Genomic DNA, 6,000 nt, shown 5'->3' with positions numbered 1-6,000 from the left:
ATTATAATTTCATCAGACTAAGATACTGAATAATAATAATTCTAACCATGTCATTATATAATAATTTTAAACCTTTTTCCTGATCCTTCTCTCTATGTTGTCCCTTATTTCCTTTGCTGGATTTTCATCTCTGTCACCCATTAATTACAGGTAAGCCACAATGCTGTACTCTTTACTATCTTTATCTTCTCTTTTTTTATTTATACTCTCTAAAGAAGAATATATTTTCCATTGAATCCATTATTTCCCATGGATTCTTTTATCATCTCTATTAATATGAGTCCTAGATCTATAAACCCATTTCTAGTCAATCTAATGCATCAGGAAATACCTATTAAATATTTTGAACTACGTATATTCCATAAGCATCTCAAATTCAAAATGTGCAAAACAGAACTAATTCTTTTTCTCCCAAACTCACCTTCTGAATATTTCTATTGCTATCAATAGCAGCCCAATCCTTCTGATCATTCAGGTTTTACAAATTCAGTGTCAACTTTAGTTTCTCAATATCATTCACTCTAAGTCTCTCATAATTTATCAAATCTTGTCATTGCTATATATCAGGTATCCTGTGTGTGTGTGTGTGTGTGTGTGTGTGTGTGTGTATGTACCCATATATCTATCCCCTATTATAAATTTATCCAGCCACAATACTAGTTCAGGCCTTCATCATCTCTTAACTGGAGTCTACTAATTGGTCTGCCTGTTTCAAGTCCCTCCCTCTCCAATCTATCCTCTACTCAGACAGCCAAGAATAATTTGTTAAGAACTTACTATATCAGGCACTATTGTAAGCACTGAAAATATAAAGTAAGGCAAAAAACATGGTCTCTGCCCACAAAGAATTGACCTTGTGCTGGAATAAACAATATTCAGTTAACTACATGTGAGATATATACACTGTAAGTTGAAGGTACTTCTAGATCAGGGGTCAGCAACCTTTTTGGCCGTGAGAGCCATAAACACCACATTTTTTAAAATGTAATTTCGTGAGAGCCGTACAGTGCTCACAGTGTGCGCTCCTGTTACAGCACCTGAAAAAATTTGACTTTATGGCTCCTGCAGAAAGAGCCATATCTGGCACTCAAAAGAGCCAGATATGGCTTGAGAGCCATACGTTGCCGACCCCTGTTCTAGAGGAAAAGAACTAGCAGTATTGGAGAGGAATGGACTGGGGAGGGGAAAGAACTGAATCTTAAAGGAAGCCAGGAGGGAAAGGTAAAAAGACAACATTCTAGTCATGGGGATAACCAGGGAAAAGGCATAGCACTCAGAAATGGAGTGTTATGTATGAGAAGTAACAAAAAGATTGAATTGCAGAGTATGTGAATGCATGCAAAGTTTAAGAAAACTTGAAGGGTAAGAAGCAACCTGATTGGGAAGGGCTAATTTTAAAAGCCAAATGTAAAATTTAATATTTGATCCTAGAGGTAGCAATGAGCCATTTAAGTTTATTGAGTTTGGGACATGTTAAGGTCAGATTTCTGCTTTAGGAAGATCACTTTTTCAGCTGAGTCGTTGATAGACTGAAGATGGAGGCAGGGCTTGAGACTGGGAGAACACCTAGAAGACTTTTACAGTGGTGCATATGTGATGTGATAATGCCTTGCATCATGGTTGTAAGATGAGAACAGACTGGATATATGAAGTGAGTGAGAGTGAGAAGTCACGGATGGCACTGAGCCTACAAGCCTGGATGACTGGATGGATGGTTGTGCCCTTGACACATGAGTGATATTGAGAATAGGGGACATTTTGAGGAGAAAGATAAGTTATTTTGGGGATATGTTGAGTTTAGGATGTCTTTGAACATCTCATAGACATTTGGTCATGTGAGCCTAGAGATCATGAGAGAGGTTAGACCTGGATATATATAGGTCTAAAAATTATGTTCATAGAGATGATAATTAAATCTATGGGAGCTAATGAGATCAACATGAGATGGTACAGAGGAAGAGAAGAGGTCCAAGGACAGAGCCTTGAGAGATGTTTACATTTAAAGCACTGGAGGAAGATCCATCAAAGGATATTGATGAGGAGGGATCAGTTAGGAGAACTAGGAAAAAGCAGCATCACAAAAACCTAAAAAGGAGAATGATCGGGAAAAGAGAGTAATGAACAGTATCAAAAGCTTCAGAGAGTGTAGGAACAATGAGGATCAAGAATAGGTCATTAGAGGGGCAGTGGATAGAGTAGCACAATGGATAAAAAGAGTTGGGAGGACCTAGGTTCCAGATACTTCCTAGCCGGGTGACTCTGGGCAAGTCACTTAAACCCAGTAGAATTCATCAATTTTAAGACAAATGTTGAGTTTAATAAAAAGAATAGGCCATTAGATTTGGCCATTTAAAGATCATTGTTAACATTTGAGAGAGTAATTTTAATTGGATAATAAAGTTATAAGACAAGACTAAGAGGACAGAAAATTAAGTGAGAGAAAAGCAAATGGAGATACCAATTGTAGTAGCCTTTAGAAATTTAGCCATGAAAGGGAGGAGAAAAACAAGACAAAAGCCTATGAGATGGTAAGATCATGTGAAAAATCTAGAAAAAAAAATTATTTAACTCCACAAGTGATTTTCTAAAAAGGCAGATTTGTTCATGTCACATGAGCGTAGTTTTATGTTACCTGAAAGATCAAATATAAGGAAATCCTTTAGGCATTTAAAGTTCCTTACAAGTTGACCCCTTTCTAGTTATGTCTATTATTTCCACAATTTAACAGTTTCACTTTTTTTTTTAGGAATTCAGAAAAGTATTGCATTTAGTAGGTTAAAAATGCCAGCTATGCAGCTCTATAGTTGTATGTTCAAATTAAAGATGAGTTGAATTTGGAACAGAGACTATGGGAGGAGAGAATGAGGGCAAGGGCAAGAGGGAGGTCAAGAGAGAGAAAGAGAGGAGTACAGAATAAACAAATTCACAGGAATCTGTCTTTACTCTAATACTTACCTTTTTCAGGTGAAACATTTCAGAGCTCTACAGGAGCAAGCCAGGACCTACTTAGATCTTCTGTGTTCAATGTGTGATTTGTCCAACTCCTTAGTGAAGACTACAGCAAAGGACATCCAACAGACAAAGCAAATGGTATAAAGTGGCTACAGGCTTTACAATTGTTTTTGAAAGTCATTACAAGTAATGGGTTTAAAAAAAACAACACCTTTCCACATGTGTCTGGTTTTGACTTACTGTCATCCTAATGTTGAAGATGTATTTTAGAGGAAAATTCAGACAGGCATAGATAACCTGTCACATTGCTTCTGGTGAAAGATCATTGAGGGAAGTGGTAACAATCTGCTACTTCCCAGAATTGTATCATCTTTTCATTATTTTTTCTGGTCTGCCCATTATCATTTTTCTATTTCTCCATTTCTGCCTTTCCTTCTTAGTCCTATTGGTTGATACTCAAGGATAAAATGCTTAATGCTACTTGATTTCTGTTGCATATGTATATATATACTGGCTATTGGCTGGCTGACTAGTTCTATTCTTTAGATGTTACTTTAATTATTTTCAGATGTTATATAGACTTAAAAATAAAAAAAATTTAAAATATCCATTTTTTTCTATTGTATTATTATTCCAGCTGTATCATTATCATCAGGAGAAATAGTTCTGGAATACTTCAAATATCTTTGCAAGATTTCAGGCCATATCCATCTTTTACAAAAGAGATATATTCAACTAAATGTTTTTGTTTTGAAAACATATATACAAAACTTCAGTCACTTACAAAGCATTAGTCATGTAAATTTCATTACATGTTCATTTTTTTGTGACTGGAATATCCAAACTAAAGAGTATTTTAAAGACCTCTAATTTAATCTGGAGTCCCATAAATTCAATAAAATTGATTAGGTATGTCAAAATTTTAAAACGTGCAAATCCATATAATCTACAAGATGTCTTTTGATCCAATCCACAATGATGAAAGTTCATCAGAGTCTCAGAAGATGTTTTAAGTTAAAGATTTGTTTGTTCAGTCATTTTTCAGGCATGTCCAACTCTTCATGATCCTATTTGGGATTTTTTTTTTTTGCAAAGATACTGGCTAGAGTGTTTTGCCATTTCCTTTTCCAGCTCATTTTTCAGATGAGTAAACAGACAAAAACAGTTAAGTAACTTGCCCAGAGTCACAGAGCTAGTAAGACTCTGACACTGATTTGATCTCAGGTCCTCCATATTCCAAGACCAGTGACTATAAGTTAAAGAATGGACTGCTAAATGCAATGAGCCACTTAAGTAAAACCTTCTGGGATGCAGATCTTAATGGCAGCCTGCTGCTTTACTTGTCAAGCAGGGAAATCTTTTCTAAATCATATCAGAAGTGATAACCTATTTGGATGCAGAAAGCATTGCTCCTACTCCCTCCTTTTTCTAGTATTAACTAGATACATATAACAGGGGATCATAGATAAAAGATTTGATAAGGGTTTACAGAAAGATGAAAAAGACATATTTCTTCCTAGTCCTTATTACTTTCAGTGAGTTATGTAGATGAAAATCTGAGCAGATTCCAATGGCCACTTTACAAAATTTAAGGGAATTTTCCACAGCATCATCATCATTAAAATTATTAATTTAACATTCCCAAGGAGGCATTTTAAATGAAGTTCTTTCTTTAGCTTCATATCTATACAGACTTTATTTTGAGAGTAGACTATCTGATAATACTTTCCAACTTCTGAAGATTTTTATGTAATTGTTTTTCTTCACCTGCCCATGTTTTTTCCTTTTAGATTGAACAGAAGATAACAAACTCACAGACTTTAACTCAGGGCTGGGAAGAGATCAAACAGATGAAGGCAGAGCTTTGGATCTATTTCCAGGATGCAGATCAACAGCTGCAGAATATGAAGAGGAGGCAGGCTGAATTAGAGCTAAATATTGCACAAAACATGGTTTTCCAAGTAAAGGTAAACAGTCTTTTTTTCTGTAAGATTGTAGAGATTGCTGACATGGTTGAAAGGAGAAAATCCATTTAATGTATTCATACTCAGTATTCATCATAGGATTTAGATCTAGAATAGACCTTAGAGACCATATAGTCCAATCCCTTCATTTTACAGATGAGGAAACTTGGACTTAGAGAGATTAAATTACTTGCCTGAGACCAGAGAGAAAATAAACAGTGAAGCCATTATTCAATCCTAAATCTTCTGATTTCAAATCTAAGTTCCTTTCTCCTATAGCACATATCCTTTCTGAAAGTGTTGGTAATTAATTCTTAGGTAATTTAAGGGAGTATACTGGAATGGGAACATTTTTTTCATACACCAAAACATAAACAGGTATAATTCTGGTCAGTAAACTATGGACCTATCACAGTTATTCTATTTCTTTATTTACGCTTTCAAATGCAGAGTTGATAGTCTTACCCTTTATCAGTCAACATGTCCTGAGATTAAAATGTAAGATAGAATGATTCTAGCAATTTAAATAAGTTAGAAGGTGATTCCCCCCCCCCAAAGACTTTATAACTAATGAGCATCTTTACATTAACCCTGAGCATTGCGCTGAATTGACAAAAAATATAATGGAGGATGAAAAAAAAGTTTTTCTCAAAAGCATATGTTAAAATGTCTACAAAGGATAGAATTAAAATATTCTTTTTATGATTGTTAATAATGAATAATCTATGTTGTTTTCTTAATGACTTATGGGGGAAATTTCACAAAGAGTAATTTGTGAACTGATTTAGTGTAGTGTCTAGTCCTAGTAGCAGTATGTCCAATGGCATTTTATATAAACAAGCCTGCCTTGGAGGTCTTGCAGAATGAGGTGGGCAAAAATCTGTAGCTTACAGGGCCAAATAGTTCTGTTTTTCACACATGGTATCTTCTCTCTGCCAAGTCTAAACAAGACTTGACTGTTTTCCTTGTCAGCTTCTTCAGTATTAGCACTTAAATTCATGTATTTAGGAAAGATGGCTCTTTTTACTTTGGAATGCAGAGGAATTGGCAACACCAGTGTTGTTCAGTGAGATCGTCTTATAGT

This window comes from Gracilinanus agilis, chromosome 4, assembly GCF_016433145.1.
Source record: "Gracilinanus agilis isolate LMUSP501 chromosome 4, AgileGrace, whole genome shotgun sequence".
In the NCBI taxonomy this organism is placed as follows: Eukaryota; Metazoa; Chordata; class Mammalia; order Didelphimorphia; family Didelphidae; genus Gracilinanus; species Gracilinanus agilis.
Note: the sequence above shows the minus strand (reverse complement) of the source record.